At 40.5% G+C, this 24,909-nt stretch overlaps 1 protein-coding gene and 1 non-coding gene across 2 annotated transcripts in view; both read left to right on the forward strand.

Annotated features, from left to right (window-relative positions):
- The window catches only part of TNFRSF11A (TNF receptor superfamily member 11a), a 374,190-nt gene that overhangs the window by 306,934 nt on the left and 42,347 nt on the right, over positions 1 to 24,909 (forward strand). The gene's annotated exons all lie outside the window — the stretch shown is intronic.
- Positions 15,750 to 15,856, forward strand: LOC128572142 (U6 spliceosomal RNA). Its single transcript, XR_008376055.1, has one exon. It is a non-coding gene; the product is annotated as a U6 spliceosomal RNA (small nuclear RNA).

Here is a 24,909-nt window from a genome sequence, read left to right on the forward strand (position 1 = left end):
CTAGTTTTTCTATTTTTAGTAGAGGTGGGGACTTGCTCTTGCTTAGGCTGGTCTCAAACTCTTGAGCTCAAGCAATTCACCCACCTTGGCCTCCTAGAGTAAAAATTATTATTTGTCTGAAATTCTAATTTAACTAGGGGTTCTGTATTTTTATTTGCTGAATCTAGCAACCCTACTTTGGTTGCACTTACATTTTAGTGAGGAACACAGACAGTGAGCAATTAAATGTACCTAAAGTAGCAATGCTTTCTAATGGTGATATGTGCAAATAAGAAGAGGCTGGTGTGGTGGCTCATGCCTGTAATCGCAACACTTTGGGAGCCTAAGGCAGGAGGATCACTTGAGGCCAGAAGTTCAAGGCCAGCCTTGGCAACATAGTGACACCCTGTCTCTACCAAAAATTTAAAAATTAGCCCTGTGTGGCAGCCTAAACTTGTAGTCTTTGTTACTTGGGAGGCTGAGGCAGGAGGATCATTTGGGCCCAGGAGTTAGAGGTTGCAGTGAGCTATGACGATGCCACTGCACTCTAGCCTGGGTAACAGAGTGAGACCCAGTCTTTTATAAAAAAATTTAAAAAGAAAAAAAAAACAGAGTAATATGGTAGAAAATGGTGTTGGAAAGGCTGGTTAGGTAATGCCTCTTTGAGAGCTGAGAAACAGCTCTGTGTAGATCTGAGGGAAGAAATTACCAGACAAAAGGGGCAGTTAGTATGAAGTCCCTAAGGTGGGGAAGATCTTAATATGTTCAAGGGACTGCCAAAAAGTCAGCGTGGAGGAGCACAGTATGCTACAGGGACAGGGACAGGCGATGAGGGGAGAGAGGCTGATGGCAGCACCGTTATGGAACTGTTGCAGCAGAGGGAAATTTACTCTCACTGGACGACTTTTAAACACAGAAAAGCCACAAGATTGGATTTGTGTTTTAGAGACTATTGTAGCTTCTGCAAGGAGAATGATTTGTAGATAAGGCAAGCATGGGAAGCAAGGTGGCAAGTTAGGGAGTGCTGTGGGGTCCAGGCAGCATTTGACAATGGCTGGGGGGGGGGGGTGTAGTCACAGTTATGGGGAGAAACGGGTGGATTGAGGATAAGCAGCGGAGAGCCGTCAAAACCAGAGCACGTGGGTGATGGGGCTTTTTACTAAGATGGACAAAGATGGGGTGAACTGATTCTAACCAGAGGAAATGGAGTTCTTTTTTAGACGGGTTGAATTTATGGGATCTATTAAATATTTAAGCTTGGACATCAAGTACATATCTGAATCTATTAATCTGGAGTTTAGAGATCTCAGGACTGGATATATAAATTGAGGAACTACCAGTATATATGTGTATTTATGGAAGTAATGAATGTTACCCAGGGGGAGCAACTGGAGAAAAGGAGAAAAAGAACTAGGACCAAACAAGGGCCCTTAGTGGTCAAACCCAGAGGAGGACCAGCAAACGAGGCCGAGCTGGGATAAAATACAATAACAGAGCTATCTTTTTTTTTTTTTTTTAACTGAGCTATCTTAAAAGCCAAGAGGAAAAGTACAAGATGAGATGGGAGCAGTTGATTATGCTAAAAAGCTGAATAAAAGACAGAGGTCTTCATAACCTTGAAAAGGGCAGATTTAGCACAAGGGACAGTGAGGTCGGAATCCTGTCTAGAGTAGGTCAAGGAAATGGACAAAGATGAGTAGGTGGAGGCAGTCGTAAAGAACTTTGGGAAAATATGAAAGCTATAATCCAGTTATAACCTAAGAATATGGGGAAGGGGGGGGAAGATGGGTGGAGGGAGGGTGATTGGTGGGATTACACCTACCGTGCATCTTACAAGGGTACATGTGAAACTTACTAAATGTAGAATATAAATGTCTGAACACAATAACTAAGAAAATGTCAGGAAGGCTATGTTAACCAGTGTGATGAAAATATGTCAAATGGTCTACAAAACCAGTGTATGGTGTCCCATGATTGCATTAATGTACACAGCTATGATCCAATAAAAAAAAAAAAAGAACTTTGGGAGAGGATTTACTGTGAAAGGAGAGAAGTAGGCTTGATAGTTGAAGAAGAATTTGGGATCAAAGGAAGAACTTTTTCTAACCCATGGAAGGTTCTAGAATGTTGGTGGGACTAATTTTATGTTAGTGGGACTAATCCAACAGAAAGAAATGGATGTTGCAAGAGAAGAGAAAATTGCTGGAGTAAAGTGTTTGAGGAACAAGAGGGGATGACATTAACAGCACCAGAGAAGGGATATGGAGACCCTTGGACACAAATAAGGGCAGTTCGTCCATTGCAATGTGACAGAAGGCGTGGCATGTGGAGGCAGGCGGAGTTGGTCAGGGCACAGTGAGGAAGTTCCAGGCAGAGGTAATTTTCATCCGTCAGCTTCATCACGCAGAGTTTTTACATGAACATACATGTATAGTATTGCAGTTCTCTGTGTATATATTTGTAAACTATGTCAACTAGCACTTGTATTTTAATTGGAAACAATCACAGCTTGATTGGATACAATTACAAATTATGCATATACTATATAAACAGTTCCAAATATGTTTCTACTCCATTTGGCTTTTTAAAAAATTATGGTAAAGAACGCATAACATGAAATCTACCCTTTCAGCAAATTTTCAAGTGCATAGTTTCATTAACTATAGGCATGTTGTTGTAAAGCAGATCTCTAGAACTTTCTCATCTTGCGTGACTAAAACGCTATGCCCACTGAATAGCACTTCCTGTTTCCCCCTCCCGCAGCCCCTGGCAAGCACATGTCTACTTTTTTTTCTAGAAGTTTGACTACTTTAGATTCCTCGCAGAAATGGAATTTTGCAGTATTTTTCTTCTGTGACCACTTTATTTCACTTAGCACACGTTGTCCGCGTTATAGCATATGTCAGAATTTCCTTCTTTCTTAAGACTGAATAATATTTCTTTGTCTATATATGTCACTGTTTTTTGTTTTTGTTTTTGCTGTTTTTGGCTGGGGCTGGGTTTGAACCTACCACCTACGGCATATGGGGGCAATGCCCTACTCCTTTGAGCCACAGGTGCCGCCATATGTCACTTTTTCTTTATTGGTTCATCTGTCACTGGGCATTTCAGTTGTTTCTACCTCTTACCTATTGTGAATGGTGCTGCAATGAAAATCAGAGTGCAAATGTCTCTTCAGTATCTTGCTTTAAATTATTTCAGATAAATACCCAGAATTTACTGGGGCATATTGTAGTTCCGTTTATAATAATTTTGAGAAACTGCATACCATTTCCTTAGCAAGAACACTATTTTATGTTCCCAGCAAAAGTGCACAGGACTCCAATTTATCTGCATCCTCATCAGCACTTACTTTCTGTTTTTTCTATATACATAGTGGCCATCTTAACAGGTGTGGGTGATAGCTCATGGTGTTAATTTGCATTTCCCTAATGATCAGTGATGTCAAGCATATCTTTATATGCCTGTTGACCATTTGTGTGTCTTCTTTGGAGAGATGTCTATTCGATTTCTTTACACATTTTTGAATTGGGTTATTATTGTTTTTGCTATTGAGTTGAAGTAATTCTGATATACATGTTTTGGATATCAACCCTCATCAGTTGCACAGTTTGCAAAAATTTTCTCCCATTCAGTAGGTTGCCTTTTCACTCTGTTGTTTGCTTTGCTGTACAGAGCTTTTTTTTTTTTTTTAATGTAATCTCACCTGTCTATTTTTGCTTTTGTTGCCTGTACTTTTGGTGTAAAGGCCAAGAAATCATTGCCAAGACCATTTGGTTCCTTAACAGTATTAAGGAGTGTGTTCTTTTTCCCATAGTGCAGTGCTCCTCCAAAAATTGCATTTATAGTATCCCTGTAAAATCAAATCATTTTAATTTGAATGGGGATTTTTTAGACTGAGCTTACTATAGAATTAGCAATAATGTCATATTATTTTGCCTTTGACAGAATGAACCTCTTTACGCTGATTCCATGAATGGTATGAAAAAAAGTTGTTACTGACCTGAACTGCTTTTCTTTTTGAAACATCTGATGACATTATCGAACCACCATTGTTAGCCATTTGCAAAGTTCTGTTGTTGTCAAGGAAGCCAATATAAACACCTATCTTCTCATTTTTTACTTCTTCAAGAAAACTTTAAATAAAAAAGAAAAATTAACTTAGGAGAAAGTTGTTTGATATAAACAAGAAGTCAAATTTTACAGAATAAGATGTAATTGACAGCTCCATATGTCAAAATTATTGTCTTTTGGAATAACTACTTTAACTTCTTGAAATAAATATGCACTATTTATTTATTTGTTTATTTATTTATTTTTGAGGGGGGGGGTCTCTCTGTCACCCAGGCTGGAGAGCAGTGGCTCAGTCCTAGCCTACTACAGCCTCAAACTCTTGGGCTCAAATAATTCTCTTCCCTCAGCCTCCCAAGTAGCTGAGACTACAGGAGCCTGCTACAAAGCCCGGCTATTTTTAGAGATGGGGTGTCTTGCTCTAGCTCAGGCTGGTCTCAAACTGGTGAGCTCAGGTGATTCACCTGCCTTGGCTTCCCAAGGGTGAACAGCTGGCAATTTTTTTTGTGTGTATGTTTTTTGTTTTGTTTTTCTTATTTGTTTGTTTGCTTTGGGGAAATAGGGGTCTCATTATATTGCCCAAGCTAGTCTTGAACTCTTGACCTCAAGTGATCCTCCCACTCGGCCTCCCAGAGTGCCAGAGATAGAGGCCTAAGCCACTGCACTCGATCCATACTAACTTTTAAAAGAGCTGCTGCCATTTCTTCAGCAGGTCTATGCCTTCTGGTTTCCATGTGGGCAGTGACAGAAAGACAGCTTCAGTGGTAGATGGTAAATATCAGTAAACATCTTGACCAAGCTACATAGTTATCAACATTTATTCTAGAATTCTCAGATAAAATAACTTCCCTCACATTCTAAAGGTGCAGCAGGTTTCAAATAACTTTATTTGTTTCAATATCATGTCATTCCAAAGCTAATGAGAAAAAACAATTGATTCCCGGCTGAGGCCACAGTCCTTGCACAGCTTGCACATTATCCTTGTGTTTGCAGGGCTTTCTTAGGGTCTTCCAGTCTCCCACACTTCAGAGTTGTGCATGTCAGGGTCATTGGTGTGTTTCTGTGGTGCCGAGATGAGTGACTTTGGGTGTGTGTGTGTGAAGGTACTCTGCAACAGGATGGTCTCCTGCCCAAGGCTGGTTCCTACTTGGTCCCCTGAGTTGCTGTGATAAGCTCTGGCCACCTGGGACCCTGAACTGGAACAGGTGGATTGGAAAATAAATGAATGGATACAATTGTAAAGGCTACAATAATCATACAAATGTCCAATAATGAGTGATGTGGTATGATTGTACTCAGCAAAGCCACCATATTTGTGATTGTTTTTGATTGTGCGGTGGCAGGATATACTCCTTACAATTTTTCACTTTGAAAACATTTATTCCTTTTTTTCGTTTTGAGACAGAGTCTCTCTCACTCTGTTGCCCTAAGTAGAGTGCTATGGTGTCATCATAGCTCACAGCTATTTTTGTGATCAAAATACATTGTACCAACTGAACTCTATAGTTGCTATCAATTAGCTAATGGTAAAATCAGTTTTGCTATGTATCATTTAGCTTAGAAGTTACAGTGTCCAATAACTTATTGACAACATTAAGTGAGGACTTACTATATGCTTCATTGCTGAGCGCTTCCAGTGTTGTTATTGAGACCGATATAGACTGATTCTGGATCCTTTCATGTGACTTGCTTGTTCTTTCTGAAAGCATTGAGAATTTACCAAAAAACGTCTAGCATTCTTAAATTTTATAATGTAATGGTTTATTGTGGGTCTTTTTTAGTTTTTGTGCTGGGTCCTCAGTGGGCCTTTTAAATCTGGGAAGTCAGTCTTCCAGCTCATGGGAAACTGTTTATTTCTGCAGTTGAGATCTCTAATTATATACCAAATACATCTTTCCTGCTTTCCTGCTAACAGAGTATCTATGCGGGATGATAATGTGCCTAACTAAAATTTCCTAGTCAAATCGTTGGTAGATAAAATCATGTGATACATTCTATCCAATGAGATGTAGGGTGAAATCATAGTTGGCATGAATGTTTCCCCTCTTTTTTTTTTTTTTTGCTGCTTGAGACACAGTTACAGTGCCCAAGAGAGAAAGAAGCTGTATGGAAACAATTTTGTGTCAGTAAGGAGAACACAGCTGATGAGGTCATAGCTCAAGGATAGAAGGAACCCAAGTCTCCATTGACAACATAGACCCTGTATCTGTTTCCTACTCATTATATGATAAAAATAAAACCATTAATTTATTTAAACCACTGCTATTTCAATTTTGGGTTCTATACAGTTAAACTCAAGTTCTAATACAATTTATTTGATAATATTTCTTCTTAATTTTCTCTGTTCTTTCATTCTGGAGATCCTATTACTCAGATTAAATCTTCTCAGTTAACCCTCTAATTTTATTTTGTTTTTCATCCTTTGTCTTTTCATTCTAATTATCTCCTTCTTGTCTTCTGACCCCCTGTCGAATTTTTTTCATTTTAGCTAGCCTATTCTTTTTTACTTTTTTGAATGCTTTTATTAAGATATAATTCCTATATCAGGCAGTTCACCCATTTAAAGTGTAAACATCAATTGTTTTTAGTATATTCACAGAGTTGTACAACTTTTACTAAACTCGATTTTAGAACACTTTTCATCACCCTAAAAAAAAAAAAAATCCTGTGCCCTTTATCTCTTCCCAACTCCCTATTCACCCCAGCCCTAAACAACCACTAATTTCCTTTCTGTGTGTATAGATTTGCCTATTCTGGACATTTCATGTAAACGGAGTCATAAAATCTGTGTCCCTTTTTGGCTTCTTTCACCGAGCACCTGACCTGAGCACAGGGTCATCTGTGTTGCAGCATAAATCAGTATTTCATTCTTTTTATAGCTGAATAATATTCTACTATCTGGGTACTACCATATCCTTCATTACTAGGAATTCTTTCATAGTCTCTGAAATTTGTTCCTTCCTGTAAGACGCTGTACTTGTGTCATAGACGCGTTATCTGCTGTTTCTGAGGATATTAATCATTTTTCTGATGTTGTTTCCTTCCTGCACCAGCTGTTTTTTTCTGAGTTCCTTTTTCTCGTTTGCTTTCATCTCTAGCCTTCATCTTAGAGGCTTTCCTCCAGTGTCTGGTGATCCTTGACTGTCCAAATTGCTGACCAGAGGTCACTGTATACAATGTACTGGGCTTGTCAATGGGAAAGCCTGGCTGTAAGATGTCGAGGGAGTACAGGCTTTTTCTCTTGAGCTAACTAGTTCCCCCAAGGCTCCAGGGAGCATCACTCACATTGTTGTTTATAGAGTAATGGTTCCCTAGAGTTCTGCAACACAGTCCCTCTGCACAGAAAAAGCAGCAAGCCAGTGTGTGGTCTCAGGTGGTGGGCAAGACAGCGGCTGTCGTATACGACTTCTGGGAGCCTTACCCACTTCAGTAAGGCTTTGTGTTCTTCCCTCTGCTATGCCTCGTGTTTCCTGGATCAGAACATCTCTGGTTCACCCCCTTCGGATGGCAAATCTGTCCTCTGCTCGGTGGTACAGGAGCAATATCCCTTGGCCATTTGGAGCGAGGGGGATGATCTGGGGTCCAGCTCCTTCTTACACAAACTTTGAGTGAATCCTCTTGCCTTCAGCCCCATCCTGATCCCCTGGGTTCAGAGACGTCTGGTGCTTCCAATTTCTGAGCCTGTTAAGGATCTGTGGAATGGCTAACCTACAGGGGCAGACACTCAGTGGAATGAAAATTAGCCGAAACTGAACTACATGCCTTTGGTCCAAACACCTGGCCTCTCCCAAAATGTTGACACCTTTGCATCTCCTCTGCCATGCAGTTCTTCCTGTTTCATTCCTTTATGGTGGTGGTTCTCAGCCTTCCTAATGCTGTGACCCTTCAATACAGTTCCTCATGTTGTGGTGACCCCCAACCATAAAATGATTTTCCTTGCTACTTCATAACTGTCATTTTGCTACTGTTATGAATCCTAATGTAAATACCTGATATGCAGGATATGTTTTCATTGTTACAAAGGGGTCGCGACCCACAGGTCAAGAACCGCTGCTTGATGGCTCTCTTAGTGGGTTTGAAGAGGGAGTTGAGGTAAAAGCACGTGTTCAATCTGCAGAGTTAGCTGCAAGTTCACAGCTGCGGGTAGAAAGGCAAGCCTCGGTGAATCCTTGTCAGCACTGGGCCTGAGAATCCGCAGACTGGGGCCCGCTGCAGCATGTGGACTTAAAATAAAAAAAATAAAAAAAAAAAAAAAAATATATATATATATATATATAGCAAGTTATAAAGAAAACCGTTAATCTACTTCACAGTTTTATCTAGAGATGCCTAAGCCAAAATAAACACGTATCTAAAATAGCGCCCAAGTTTCCTCTTGGATGACCAAGAAAGCAGCTACATATAATGACAGCAATAAAATATTCCCTCCACACAGAACTGTCAGAGTCCAGCCCTGGTCACTCCAGGCCATTAGCTGTCCATTAGGCCAGGTTGCTTGTCACAGATGCTGCTGCTCCTGCTGGCAGACACTTAGCACTTAGTACATCCAAGCACTTCATATAGTTTAACATTTTAATCCTCACAACCATCATTTCCCCCGTAGTTACTATTATTATGCCCAGGAGGATAACACAGTTTGCCCTCTCCATCTGAGAGTTCCATAGATACAAAGGATTCAGATCAAAAATATTTAGGAAAAACATTGCACCTGTACCAAAAAGGTACATATTTTATGTCCTTGTCATTGTTTCCCCAAACAATACAAGATAATGACTAATTACCTAGCATTTACCCTGTGTCAGATACCATGAGTGATCTAGAGACAACTTAAAGTGTACAGGAGGATGCACGCAGATTACGTGCAAATACCACACCATTTTCTATCATGGACTTGAGCATCTGAGAATTTTGGTGTCTAAGGAGATCCTAGAACCAGTCCCCTGAGGAACTGAAGGATGACTGTATGGCACAGGGCAGTTATTTAACTGCACAAATTCACTCAGTTAGAATAGTTCAAATAGAATGAATGGTTAATAGTGCAAATAGAATTGAGTGGTTCAAAGCTGGGATTTGAACCAAAGAAGAGGAACCTTCTAACCAAGGTTCCTGTTCCATTCCTTTAGGGCTATCTTAGTGGGTTTGAAGAGGGAGTTGAGGTAAAAGAACCCTGTTAGAGTCTTTGCTCTTACAAATTACACAATCAAGAAGGATATTGAATTTATGTGTCACTCTACAACTTCAGGAACATGTCACATGATTTTTTTGGATCTTATACTCCCATTTTATAGCTGAGAAAGCTGAAGCCCGTTTGACTTATCCTGGACCTGTGATTTACCTTACTATTTTACCTGGTGATAACACTTAAGTACTGTGTTTTTCAAATTTCTAATATTTTGTAGCTCCAAGCTCTACCCTTTCACTGGTTTATTTTGATATTTGACATTCGCTTCCATGGAATTCCAAGAAGAGGCATTATAAAAGCAATATAAATATTCAAGGGCAGGTTGTAAATTGCTGGTTTAAAACCCAGCAGGGGCTGGGCATGGTAGCTCACACCTGTAATCCTAGCACTTTGGGAGGCTGAGGTAAGAGGAGTCCTTGAGATTAGGAGTTTGAGACCAGCCTGAGCAATATAGTGAGACTCTGTTTCTACAAAAAAGGGGGGAAATTAGCCAGGTGTGGTGGATGGTGAATGCCTGTAGTCCTAGCTACACAGGAGGGTAAAGCAGTCAAATCACTTGAGCGAAGAGTTCAAGGTTACACTGAGCTATGATGATACCACTGCACTCTAATCCCAGCAACAGAGCGAGACCCTATCTCAAAAAACAAAAATAAATATGCAGAAGGTATTTTTCCATAAAAATAATGTAAGTCATGATCAGCAGGTATGTTAGATAGCCCACAAATGCTAGAATGTTCCTTATTGGCACCACAGCTTAACTGCACTCCAGGACCTGGGGTGGAGACAGGTGGTGGCCATACCACTTGGAAGTGGAGGGTCTCTGGGAGGGGCTGAGCAAAGGCCAGAGATGAGCTGAGTGGTCATGACATGGGGGCTGGCTGAGCACAATTTATACAGATAGCTCTGTGCAAACCCATGCTGCTTAAATGCAAGAGAATAAAATCTGCCATTTAATCAAAGCGATTTCCTGAAACTACCCATACTCCATACCTATGGGTCACGAGTCCTTTAGTTCCTATGCCTAAGCAGGATAGAGAAACTGAATGCTTTCCCCAAGAAATTCTGCTCCTGTGCCTCCAGTCATTAGGCCCTTATTTAACAGTGAGCCTGTAGATCTTGCATCATCATTAGAGGCTCTTTTTGTCCCACGGTGACATTAGAAGAATCTCATATTCAGAGTGAATGGAATCGATCATTTTTAATGAAGACTTCTGAGTTTTATGTGTTTCCACAATAAGGATTTTTTTGGGATAAAGCACTTGTAAGCTTGATCCAGGATAAAAGCTGGGCATAATCATAGTTATTCATCTCCCCCTTTTGCTGATTCTAAAATGTAAGGTAACCAAAAGTGTTTTTATTTCTGTATGCTTGCTTTTTTTTTATTTTTAGAGATGGGACCTCTCTCCATCACCCAGGCTGGAGTGCAATGGCATACACTACAGACTTGAACTCCGAGGCTCACACAATCTGCCTCAGTCTTCCAAGTAGCTGAGACTATAGTTGCATGCCACCACACCTGGCTAAGTTTTTTAGTCTTTGTGGAGATGGCCACCCATCTTCATTATGCTGCCCAGGCTGGTCTCAAATGCTTGGCCTCAAGCCATGTTCCCACCTCAGCCTCCCAAAGTGCTGGGATTGTAGGCCATGGGCCACCGCACCTGGCCTATTGGAGGTTTTCTGAGTTTATTCTAGATCTTCTGCAATTGTGGAAGAGTAAACATTTCTATGCACAGAGTTGGTTTTCCTTGTTGCCAGTGCTCAGAATTTTTAATTATTTTTTATTAAGAGTATAAAGAATCAGGTTACAATGTTTGTATTTGTTAGGTAAAGTCCCTCTTATCAATGTGTCCTGCTCCCAAAGGTGTGCCATCCACCCTGACATTGAGCCCATTAAGTGGGAATTATCCCATCTCCTAACTCCTTATTCCGCCGCCTCCCACCTTGAATTGTCTTGAGTTTTCTCTTATGTAGGTGTGTAATAGATCACCTACTGGCTTCATATTAGAATTGAGTACACTGGGGTGGCGCCTGTGGCTCAGTCGGTAAGGCGCCGGCCCCATATACTGAGGGTGGCAGGTTCAAACCCGGCCCCGGCTGAACTGCAACCAAAAAGTAGCCGGGCGTTGTGGCGGGCGCCTGTAGTCCCAGCTACTCAGGAGGCTGAGGCAAGAGAATCGCTTAAGCCCAGGAGCTGGAGGTTGCTGTGAGCTGCGTGATGCCATGGCACTCTACCGAGGGCCATAAAGTGAGATTCTGTCTCTACAAAAAAAAAAAAAAGAATTGATTACACTGAATTCTTGCTTCTCTATTCTTGTGATACTTTCCTAAGAAGAATGTGTTTCAACTCCATCCAGGATAATACAAAAGATATAAAGTCTCCATCATTTTTACTTTTATTTTGTTCTTTGAGACAGAGTCTCACTTTCTTGCCCTGGATAGTAGCCATGGTGTCATAGTTCACAGCATCCTCAAGCTCTTGGGCTCAAGTGATCCTCTTGCCTCAACCTCCCAAGTAGCTGGGACTATAGTCACCTACCACAACACCCAGCTATTTATTAGAGACAGAGTCTTGCTCTTACTCAGGGTGGTCTCAAACTCCTAAGCTGAGGTGATCCACCTGCCTCAGCCTCCCAAAGTGTGAGGATTACAGGCATGAGCCGCCACACCCGGCCTCCTCCTTCATTTTTAATGGCTGAATAGTATTCCATGGTATACATATACTACAGCTTGCTAATTCATTCCTGGATTGGTGGGCATTTAGGTTGTTTCCACATTTTGGCAATTGTCAGTTGAGCTGCAATAAACAGTCTAGTGCAAATGTCCTTATGATAAAACAATTTTTTTTTTTTAGAGACAGAGTCTCACTTTATCACCCTCAGTAGAGTACCATGCCATCACAGCTCACAGCAACCTCCAGCTCCTGGGCTTACGAGATTCTCTTGCCTCAGCCTCCCAAGTAGCTGGGACTACAGGTGCCCACCACAACGCCCAGCTATTTTTTTTTTGTTGCAGTTTGGCCGAGGCTGGGTTCGAACCTGCCACCTTTGGTATATAGGGCCGGCGCTGAGCCATAGGCGCTACCTGATAAAATGATTTTTTTTCTCCTGACAGATGTCTAGTTCAGAAAATTTTTTTCTTTGCTTTATATTTTTTCCCAAGAGAAATTAAGTTGGTCTTATAAACCAACCTGCCTCCTGGCCACAAAGCTTCCCCTCTGTTTATTATCAGAGAGGAACTTATAAGAGAGGTGCCATCTTAAATTCTAGAAGCTTCTTGATGACTTGACTGTGAGAACCTGAGGCACAGCAGAGCCTTGTGGGCCCTGAAGTGGCAGTATCGGGAGACTGCAGTACCTTCTAAAGTTTTCAAATAAGCAAAAGGCACTGCAGGGATTTTTCTTATTTTGAGCTTAAAATAAACCACAGAAAAATACTTGCAATTTGAATCATCTTCGTTTTGCTCAGGAGCCGGTTAAATTGAAGGCTCCATGGAGCTGCTCCAGGGTGGAAGCTTCTTCCTCAGGACAAGGCAATTCAGTGTCAAGTCATTTTGTGGCCATTCATCAGTCCTCAGAACACCACCATCAGAGCCAGAAGTAGACAAATTCTTGAGGAGTCTTGATGCTTTGCTCCAGAACCTCACTGGGAAAGGGAGGTAGGGTGCAAGGTGTTATCAAGGACTGGGAAGCTTGCTGTGTACTGTCCAGAGAGTCAACTAAGCCCGACCCACTGCACATGTAGAGGCCAGACAACCTCATGTTGCATCAGGCTGGAGAATGGGTCCTGCAATTCCATCCCTTCTCTCCTTTCAAGTGCTCAGCAGAGCAGGTCAGAGTCTGGATTAATTCCTATTGCTGCTGTAAGAAATCATCACAAACCTACTAGTTTATAACAATACAAATTTATTATCTTGTAGTTCTAGAGGTCACAAGTTCAAACTGGGTGTAATGGGGCTAAAGTCAAGGCAGTGGTAGAGCTTTATTCCTTCTGGCGGCTCAGACAGGGTTCCTTCCTTGCCTTTTCCCGCGTCTAGAATTCCTTGGAGGGGGCCCCTTCTGTCTTCAAAGCCAGCTCTGCTTCCGGTCCTCACATCCCCTCTGATTCTCCATCCGCCCTCTTTGTCCTGAGGACCCTTGTGATTATGTTTAGGGCAATTCGGGATAATCTTCTTATCTTAAAATCCTTAACTTCATCACATCTACAAAGTCCCTTTTGCAGGTAGGGCCACAAAACCACAGGTTCCAGGGACTGGGACATGGACAGCTTTGGGAGCCATTATTGTGCCCTCCACAGAATTTGTTTTCCCAGTACTTCTCTCCATTATGAAGGTTGACCAACATAGTCCACAGTCAGGCGTCCCTTAACAATGGGGATACATTCTCAAAAATGCATTGCCAGTGATTTTGTCGTTGTGCAGATGTTACAGAGTGCCCTTACGTGGACCTAGATGGTGTAGCCTGCTATATACACACCCAGGCTACATGGTACAGCCTATTGCTCTGGAGCTACACATTGTACAACATGTCATTATGCTGAATACTGTAGGCAACTATAACACAATAGTAAATATTTGTGTATCTAAACATGGAAAAGGTACAGCAAAAATATAGTATTATAATTGTATATGCTGTCTGTCACTGATTAAAACATTCTTATGAGTTATATGACCAGATTTATGTCTCTAAACATTTATTCTACTATAATAGTAATAATTCTATAATGGTAGAACAAATGTTTAGATACGCGTAAGTGTTTCTTAAATGTTTTTAATTAGGATTCTGAGTTGTAAAATCTTGTTTTTCTCCACTCCCTTAAATTCCCTACTACCAATGTTATTTTTCATCAAGACACTTAACACTGATTGATTAAGGCCTTTGCAACTTAGGAGATAAGTGAAAATATAAAAAGACTTAAACATACCCCAGAATTAACCTGCCCTTGGGAAATTATTCTAAAACCCTGCATAAATTTGACGGTTCAAACTATACAAAAACTTGAATATGGTATGGAAAAAAGTTAAAATATATAGAGTTTATGAACAAATGAAATTCTTTCTTTCTAATAAATATATGAAACAAGGCCACTGGCTGGGTTTTGGAAATTGGGAGTTCCCTTTCACTGATTTAAAAAAACAAATCAGGGCGGCACCTGTGGCTCAGTGAGTAGGGCTCTGGCCCCAAATCCCAAGGGTGGCGGGTTCAAACCCAGCCCTGGCCAAACTGCAACAAAAAAATAGCCGGGCCTTGTGGCAGGTGCCTGTAGTCCCAGCTACTCAGGAGGCTCAGGCAAGAGAATCACCTAAGCCCAGGAGTTGGAGGTTGCTGTGAGTTGTGACACCACAGCACTCTACTGTGGGCAATAAAGTGAGACTCTGTCTCTGAAAAAATTTAAAAAAATAAATAAAAAACCTAACAAAAGGGAACTCATGCAAGTATTTATTTTCCTGTACTTGTGACATAGAACTGACCAAACCAAAATACCAAGGACAATACTAATAGTGGCGCTAAGGGACATTTTGCAGGAAAACACCGTAGAATTTTTTTATGAGATAAAAATCTTTGCAAGGTAGGGTGGCGCCTGTGGCTCAAAGGAGTAGGGCGCCAACCCCATATGCCGGAGGTGGTGGGTTCAAACCTGGCCCCAGCCAAAAAAAAAAAATCTTTGCAAGGTAAACCTGGACACTTGCAACCATCTCCTCTTTCTCTAATAATTCATGAGTTAATTTAAGGATTTCTTTTGCAGCCATTCTTCTGTTTGCAGCACCTAGCTCTGGTGGAAACAAATCCAGGTCTGTCTCACCGCAGCAGTAGGTACCAACGCACCATTTGATCTGGCTCTGGTTTAAGGAATACACTCATTTCTTTGGATTGCTGTAATAAATCTCCACAAACTAGGTGGCTGAAGACAACAGAAATTTATTTCTCTCCCAGTTCTGGCAGCCAAAAGTTGGAGATCAGGGTGTGGGCAGAGCTGCTTCCTTCTGGAGGCCCTAAAGGAAAATCCGTTCCCTGTCTTCCTCCAATCCTCAGTGTTCCTTGGCTCATAGACTCAACTTGTCAGTCTCTGCCTCTGTCCGCCTGTGACACTGTGTCTCTGTGTCCCAGATCTCCTTTTCCTTTCCCTGATAAGGATGCCAGGCCTTTAAATCCATTTTAATCCAGGATGATCTCATCTCCAGATCCTTAACTTAATTACAGCTACAAAACCACTATTTCCAAAGAAGATCACATTCATGGGGGCTGGGTGTTAAGATTTGGACATCACTTTAAGGGGCCACCATTCAAGCCCCTATAGGGAACAGGCAGCACGTAGCTTTTCCTGCCCTTCACACAGTACCATCGGGGCACCTTTTCACGGTGCCCGTCAGCCTTCATTTATCACGACCAGAGGATTCAAATCATTTTGGTCTGTTCCCTTACAGCAGGCATGCTGTGGAACTTCCCTGAACCTTGGAACTGCTACTGTTTGTCCTCCTCAGATTAGAAGGTGTCTTTTCTTGAGAAAAAGTGAGGCACATTGAGCTCGCTTCGGCAGCACATATACTAAAATTGGAACGATACAGAGAAGATTAGCATGGCCCCTGCGCAAGGATGACACGCAAATTCGTGAAGCGTTCCATATTTAAAAAAAAAAAAAAAAAGTGAGGCACAGCCGAACACACGGTGCCTTATAGCTTTATAGAAAATAAGTCTGTAAAGACATACAGTAAGTGCATGCTTCGAGAAGATTCTAGAAAAGCAAGGTGAACCAACTTAATGCTGCTGCTATGGAAAGGCTGGATTAAACTTCTTCACGGAATTAAAACGGAAACCCCAGCAAAGCATCCTATTTGCTAAGGTGTTAGTTAAGGTTTATTCAACTTGGGCACTTTCCAGTTTGAGAAAATCAACCCAGCTTCTTCCCTGATGGTTAATAGCAAGGCATTAAAAGTATCAGAGTCAGACAGAAGCAGGCTGGAATCTGGGCTCTGTCAGTGTATAACCTGAAATGAATTATTTAACCTCACCAAATTTCATTTTCTTTATCTGTAGATTGGAGCTGATAATAGAATTATTACCTCAGAGGATTGTTAAATGAGACAACACAGACAAAGTACTTAGCAAAGTGTGTGGCATATAGTAAAAATTGTTTTTGTTATGAATATTACTATCATTGCTACTATTGTTACAGCAGGAGTGAGACTTTATACTACCCTGTTTCCCCGAAAATAAGACAGTGTCTTATTTTAAGGTGTGCTCCCAAAGATGCGCTAGGTCTTATTTTCAGGGGACATCTTATCTTTCCTGTAAGCAGGTCTTATTTTCGGAGGACGTCTTATTTTTGGGGAAACAGGGTAACGCAAGTACAACAGACCAGTTTTTGTCTACACCTTTTGTCAAAAGTTGGAGGTGGGCAGGTTGGCATTACTTTTGGTCTCTAGTGCAATTGAAACACTATCATCTTATGAAAATCTCTGTGTTGCTCTGTGACTTATGCCATCTAACTGTCCTCTTTTTCACCTTCCTCGTCTCTGTCATGGACAGACAACCTGGCACTCCCATAGACATTGGAGACTGTGGCCCCTGGCTTAACCGGTGTCCTGGCCTTATTCTGGATCCCTTCTATGGGTGCATGGATGCCCCCTCCAGGGTTCTAGCTTCACAAGTCATGCTCTTCTCAGGCCCCAGAGATTTCCAATCTGTTCTCCTCAGTCACCTGTTCCTATGGCCAGCCATGCCCCACCCTATTCTCACTAGGAACTACCCCTGTTTAACTATATCCAACTCCCAGCTCTCTGGATACACCCTCCTCCTTTTCCAGCTTTCTCCACTGTTCTTTCCGTGCCTGGCTGCCAACATCATGAAGACAGTTCCGTCTCCCCTCATGGCTCCCTGTCAAGTTCCTCCATCTCCTATCTTCTACCCATTTAGGAAAGCGGCAACCACAAGTCAGTGATTATGATGGTTTTCTTCTTCCAGGAGACTGCACGCTGCTGTTAAAAATCACACCAGCAGGCAAGCTCATGTGCGCCTTCACAGGCACGAGGAGCACCTTGTTGATGAATGTTCTGAGACATTGGCTGGGCCCTCAGCTTTGGTCGTCACCCTCCTCCTTGTCCTTGACTGGCTTCCATTCTTTTCTAACACTTCTAACCTATCCTGGGCCTTCTAAACCCACAGTTTAGCCCTTCCTTAATACCCTCTTTGGCCACAGGAGTGGGGGTATTAAGGAACACAGTTTGATAGAGCCAGATCTAGAGCTAGGCTGCTGAAGTTTATTTATTTATTTTTTGAGATGGAGTCTCACTATGTCACCCTCAGTAGAGGGCCATGGTGTCACAGCTCACAGCAACCTCAAACTCGTGGGCTTAAGCGATTCTCATGCTTCAGCCTCCCAAGTAGCTGGGACTATACATGACTGCCACAGTCAGTTTTTTTTTTGTTGTTGTTGCATTTGTCGTTGTTTAGCTGGCCCGGGCTGGGTTCAAACCCACCAGCCTCAGTGTATATGACAGGCACCCTACCTACTGAGCTACGGCCGCTGAGCCACAGGCTGCAGAAGTTTAAATGCCAACATTGGCTCTGTCTAGTCAGATAACCTCAAACTAGTCGCTTAGCCTCTCTAAGCCAGTCTCTTATCTATAAAATGGGAAAAGCAAAAACACCTGCTTTACTAGGTTGTCATGATAGCTACATGAGGTAACACAGGCTTTGCTCTGTACCTGGCACCTAGCAGTATTTCAATAAAGATGGCCCTTTTGTTACCTCATTGAGAACATTGAAGCCATTATCAAAAATTATTTCCTTTAACTTTTCACCCCTCCCTATTACAAAACATCCTAAAATCTATCCTGTCTTCTTCCTTTTTGGTTCAAGGTCAACTTTTCTACCTATGTTCTAACCCTCTCGGCTTTTAACACCTGCCAGATTTTTTTAAATTAAAGCAAAATTCATATAACATAAAGTTAACTATTTTATTTTTATTTTATTATTATTATTTTGTTGTTGTTGTTGCAGTTTTTGGCCGGAGCCGGGTTTGAACCCACCACCTCCAGTATATGCGGCTGGCGCCCTACTCCTTGAGCCACAGGCACTACTCAAAGTTAACTATTTTAAAGTAAACAATTCCGTGGCTCTAAGCATTGGTAATGTGCAATGACCACCACTGCATGGTCCCAACACTTTCATCACCCCAAAATAAAACCCATGCCCATCAAGGATTCATTCCCCATTTCACACTCCACCACCCCTGGCAACCACCCGCCTGCGTTCTGTCTTTGTGGATTCCCTTTCTACTTACCTCCTATCAATGGAATTGTATTTGACATTTTGTGTCTGGCTTCTTTCACTCGGCATAATGTTTTCAAGGTTCACCCCTCTTGCGGCATGTATCCGCCACTTCATGACCAAATAATATTCCATGAAATGTATATGCCACCATTTGTCCATTTATACACTGATGGACATTTGTATCATTTCCACCTTTTGAGTACTGTGAATAATGCTGCTATGAAGATTTGTGTACATTATTTAATTATTTTTTTCCAATTCTTTTGAATATGTATCTAAAAGTAGAATTCCTGGGTCCTACAATAATGTAGTGTTTAACTTTTTGAGGAACTACCAAATGTTTTCTGCAATAGCTGAGCCATTTCAACATCCCAGCAATGTTCAAGGGTTCCAATTTTTCCGCCTTCTCACTTACAATGGTTGGTATCATTACATCTACTTTTACTTCTGATTTTAGTTATTTGCATTATCTTTTCTTTTTTAAATCTAGCTAAAGGTTTGTCAGTTTTTTTTTTTTTATCTTTTTAAAGAACTAATTTGGTTCCATTCTGGATTTTGTTGTTTTATTGCGTATTTCAATGATCTCTGCAGTAATCTTTAATTTTCTTGCTTCTACTAGCACTGGGTTTTGTTTGCTCTTCTTTTTCTAATTCTTTAAGATGTAAAGAATTGATACGAGGTCTCTCTTCTTTTTTAATATAGGCTTTTGCAGCTGTAAACTTCCCTCTGAATGCTGTTTTTGCTGCATCCCATAATTATCAAAATGTTGCTTTTTTCCCCATTTATTTTAAAGTATTCTGATTTCCCTTGTAATTTCTTTTTGATACCCTTCATTGTTTAAAAGCGTGTTGTTTAATTTCCATGTACTTGTTCTGTACTGGTTTCTAACAACATTCTGCTGTGATCTGAGAAGCTACTTATATTATTTCAGTCTTTTAAAATTACATTGAGACCATTTTGAGGGCCTAACATATGGTCTATCCTGGAGAATTTCCATATGCACTTGTGAAGAATGTGTATTATTCTATATTTGGTGGTGTGTTCTATACATGTCTATTAGGTTTAATTGGTTTATAGTGTTATTCAAGTCCTCTATATCTTTATAGCTCTTCTGTCTAGGTGTTTTATTCATTATTGAAAGTGGGATATTCAAGTCTTCAGCTATCGTGGAAGTGTCTGTTTTCTCCTTCACTTCTGTCATGTTTATTTTATACATTTTGTAATCTGTTGTTATATGGGTCTATGGTTGTTATATATTCTGGATGAATTATATATATCATATATATCATGTATAATGACTTTATTGATTTGTTATAACAGTTTTTGACTTAAAGTCTCTTTTGATTCATATTGCTATAGCTACCCCCTCTCTTCTTTGGTTATCATCTGTATAGAGTATCTTTTCATATCTTGGCACTGTCAATCTATTAGATCTAAAATGAGCCTTTTACAGAGATCATTAGTTGAATCTTTTTTTAAATTAATAGACTTTGTTTTTATGAGTAGCTTTAGGTTAACAGAAATACAGAGTGGAAAGTGCAGAGAGTTTCCATACACCTACAGTTTTCCTTGCATACATTTAGTTTCTCTTGTTATTGACACCTTACATTAATGTTGTACATTATGGTTCACTCTTTTTGTTGTATGTTCTATGAGTTTTAACAACTGTATAATGACAAGTATCCACTATTACAGTATCACACAGAATAGTTTCGCTGCCAGTCTGCTAGTCTCTATATTTTAATTAGTGAGTCTAATCCATTTATATTTAAAGTTGTATTATTTAACATATTTATATATAATTATTGTCTGTTATTATAAATATGTGTTTTATGTTATGTTACTGAAAGTCTACTTTTATCATTTTGCTATTTTTTCCTATATATCATGTCTTTTTTGTTAATTCATTTGATCCACCTTCTTTTGTGTTTGATTGATTTTTTTTTTTTAGTGAACCAGTTTGACACTCTCTTCTATTCCTTTTGTGTAATTTTTAAAGTTATTTTAAAGTGGTTACCATGGACATTACATTTAGCATCCTACATTTATAACAATGTAGTTTGTTTGAATTGATCCCAACTTAGCTTCTATAACATATAAAATTTCTGTTTCTATATAACTATGTTGTTATTGTCATAAACTATATCTTGTGTACATCTTTATCATAAACTACATCTTTGTACCTTGTACATGAAAATAGACTTATAACTGTTGTTTGATATATTGTAGTTTAAATCACATGGTGATTTTAAACAAAAGGTGAGATACAAACCAGAAACACAATAATACTGGCTTCTATATTTCTCAATGTAGTTATCTTTGCCAGAATTATTTATTTCTTCACACGTAGTATGACTTCAACTTACTGTCTAGTGCCCTTTCATTTCTGCCTGAAGGACTTCCTTTAGCAGTTCTTGAAGGGCAGGTCTAATGTTGACAAACTCCCTCAGCTTTTATTTATCACAGAGTGTTTTAACTTCTCTCTCTTTTCTTTTTGAGACATGGGCATGATCCTAGCCTCAAAATCCTGGGCTTAAGCAGTCCTTCCACCTCAGCCTCCCCCAAGTGTCCAGGTGCATACCACCATGCATGGCTAATTTTTAAATTTTTCTAGAGATAGGGTTTCTCTATGTTGCCCAGGCTGGTCTTAAACTCTTGGCCTCAAGTTATCTTTACGCCTTGGCCTCTAAAAATGCTGGGATGAGTCACCACACCTGGCCTCTCCCTCATTTTTGAAGAATAGTTTTGCTTAATATAGATTCTTGCTACAGTTCTTTTCTTTCTTTTTTTTTTTTTTTTTTTTTTTTGCAGTTTTTTTGGCCAGGGCTGGGTTTGAACCCACCACCTCTGGCATATGGGGTTGGCGCCCTACTCCATTGAGTGACAGGCGCAATTGCTAGACAGTTCTTTTCTTTCTGTACTCTGTATGTTTTACACTGCTTTATCGTTTCCATTGTTTCTTTCTTTCTTTCCTTTTTTTTTTTTTTTTTGTAGAGACAAAGTCTCATTTTATCACCCTTGGTAGTGTGCTGTGGCATCACACAGCTTATAGCAACCTCCAGCTCCTGGGTTTAGGCGATTCTCTTGCCTCAGCCTACCAAAAAGCTAGGAGTACAGGCACTCATCACAGTACCCGGCTATTTTTTTGTTGCAGTTTGGCCAGGCCTGGGTTTGAACCTGCCACCCTTGGTATATGAGGCTGGCGCCCTACCCACTGAGCCACAAGCGCCACCCAGTTTTCATTGTTTCTAATGAGAAATCAACTGTCAATCTCATTGAGGTCCCATGTATGTAATGAGTCACTTCTCTCTAGCTGCTTTCAAGGTTCTCTCTTTGTCTTTGGATTTTGACAGTTTGATTACAAATGTGATCGATTATCATAGTTTGGATCTCTTTGAGATTATCCTAGCTGGAGTTCATTGAGATCTTTGGATGACTAAATTTATGGTTTTCATCAAATTGGGATCTTTCAGCCATTCAAATACTTCTCTTCCCTTTTCTCATATGTTGGAGTGCTCACTGGTATCTCACAGGTCCTTTAAGCTGTATTGATTTTTTATTCTTTTTTTTTTATTCTTTACTTGTTCATACATCAGTTTCCTTTAGTTCTTTGTTGGTTTGTTTGTTTGTTTGAGTCAGAGCCTCACTTTCTTACCTTCTGTAGAGTGCTATGGTATCATAGCTCACAGCAACCTCAAACTCTTGGGCTTAAGCGATCCTCTTGCCTCAGCCTCCCAAGTAGCTGGGACTACAGGTGCCCACCACAGTGCCTGGCTATTTTTAGAGACAGGGTCTTGCTGTATCTCAGGCTGTTTTTGAACTCCTGAGCTCAGGCAATCCACCTGCCTCAGCCTCCCAGAGTGTTAAGATTACAGATGGATGTGATCCTGTAAAAGGCTTGAGTTGGGCCTTTTCCTTTAGTTCTTTATCTTTGATTTTCTTTAGCTCTTTGAGCAAATTTAAGGTGGTTGATATTTAAAATTATACTATTTAATATATTTATATACTTAAACTATTTGTTTTTTTTCTTGTGAATGGGCCATACTTTCCTATTCCTTTGTATCCTACAATTTTTTGTTGAAAACTGGACTTTTTTGGTGTGTGTGCAGTTTTTGGCCAGGGCTGGGTTTGAACCTGCCACCTCTGGCATATGGGGCGGTGCCCTACTCCTTTGAGCCACAGGTACTTTCCCCTGCCTTTTTTTTTTTAAGACAGAGTCTCACTATGTCACCCTGGGTAGAGTGCCATGGCATCACAGCTCACAGCAACCCTGAACTTTTGAATTCAAGTGATTATCTTGCCTCAATCTCCCAAGTAGCTAGGACTACAGGCACCCACCACAATGCCCAGCTATTTTTTTGTTATAGTTGTCATTGTTGTTTGGCAGGCCCTAGGCTGGGTTTGAACCTGGGAGCCCTGGTGTGTGTGGCTGGCGTCCTAGCTGCTGAGCTACAGGCGCCAAGCCAAAACTGGACATTTTGAATGCTATATTATCCTGTGGTAACTCTGAAAATCATATTTTCTGCTCTCCCTAGGGTTTGCTGTTGTTGATTGTTGAAGACTGTAGTCATCTGTTCCTGTAGTGACATTTCCCAAATTATTTTTTCAAAGACCGTGTTCCTTGTTTTGTGTGATCACTAAAGTCTCTGTTCCATTATCTCAATGATAATCATCAGCCATGACCTGACAGAGATATCCTTAAATGCCTGAAACCAAAAAGAAGAAGAAGAAAAAGAAAAACCCTATTGGTTGTTGTAGATTGGCTGAAGTAGTTCTACAACTCTGCCTTAGCATTTACCTCTTATTTGCACAGAGTCCAAAGATCAGCCAAAAAATGCAAGTTTACAGTTTTCTCAGGTCTTTTCTGAGCACATATCTGGCTTTTGGCATGTGATTTGTACTCCAGTTTCCCCAATATACAATTAGCTTTTCATAAAATTTATTCTTCCTGCCAAGAATCTTTCTTCCTCCCCAGCATCTTTCCTCGCAGGCTTTTAAGTTTGTTTGCGGCTTGCCTGGTCCTCCATTCTCTGCCCTACGCAGCTCTGGATAGTATAGTCTTTACATGCTTTCAACATTTCTGTGATGTCAGATTTTTCTCCATCCCTTCATTTCTCTAATTTTTCATTATTCCCCTCTCACTGGTATCTTCCCTTAAATGAAAAATGATTTTAGTCTTCCTTATCTAAAAAGAAAATCATCTGTCCAATTTCTCTCTTCTCCAAAAATGGTTGGCATTCTCTCTCTCCAACTTTCTTTTCCCTCTCAAATCTCTGTATTCTGTTTTCTATTAAAATCCTGCTCCTTAAAGACCACCAATGACTTCCTGATTGCTCTGTACAATGAGTGTTTTTCAGTCATCACCTTGCACCTTTCTTAGGTATTGTTTATTGTTAACTTACCCTTCCTTTGCTCTGTTTGACTTCCATGATATTTCCTGGTTTATATTTCCTGATATTTATAATTCTTTTGATTCTGTCTTTTATGGGTTTGCTTCCTTCCATTCACTCCTTACTTCTTTAAACTCTAGGGTTCCCCATAACTTAATACTCCACCCATGGACTTTGTTATTTCTACCTAAGTGATCTCATCCACACTCACTCATTGTTTCAACATTATCTATACCCTGATAACCCCCAAATCTGTTTTTTTTTTTTTTTTTTTTTGAGAAAGAGCCTCAAGCTGTCACCCTGGGTAGAGTGCCATGGCATCACAGCTCACAGCAACCTCCAACTCCTGGGCTTAAGCGATTCTCTTGCCTCAGCCTCCGAAGTAGCTGGGACTACAGGCGCCCACCACAACACCTGACTATTTTTTGGTTGTAGTTGTCATTGTTGTTTGGCAGGCCTGGGCTGGATTAGAACCCACCAGCTCTGGTTATGTGGTTGGCGCCTTAGCTGCTTTAGGTGCCAGCCACCCCTAAATCTGTTTTTCTAGAACTTTTGCTTTCCTATTTATAGATATATTAATAATCTATTGCCCACTAGATGGATAGAGAAATAAACATCTCACATGTACCAAAACAGAATAAAATTTGTCTTCCTCTTATATTCTCAATTGCAGATGGTAGCATCACTTGTGACTAGGTTAGAAATTGGATTTCATTCTAACCTCCTTCCTATCTTTTACTATGAATATCCAAATAATTACTCAGCTCTGTCCATTCAGTTTCTTAGGTATTTCTCAAGGTGGTCCAGTTTTCTTTACCTCATAACCAATGTCCCAGTCCAAGCCTATATCATTCTGTCTTGGACCATTGTGTCAGCATCCTCAGCAGTCCCATCCACCCCTAATTCCTTCCTCAGCTGCCAAAGAGATAATCCTTAAATGCAAATATAGCCCTATCCTTCCTGCTTTCACTTCTTTGGTGGCTGCCCATCTATAGCGCCTTGATTGAGCAGGTCCCTAC

Source organism: Nycticebus coucang, chromosome 19 (assembly GCF_027406575.1).
Source record: "Nycticebus coucang isolate mNycCou1 chromosome 19, mNycCou1.pri, whole genome shotgun sequence".
NCBI lineage: Eukaryota > Metazoa > Chordata > Mammalia > Primates > Lorisidae > Nycticebus > Nycticebus coucang.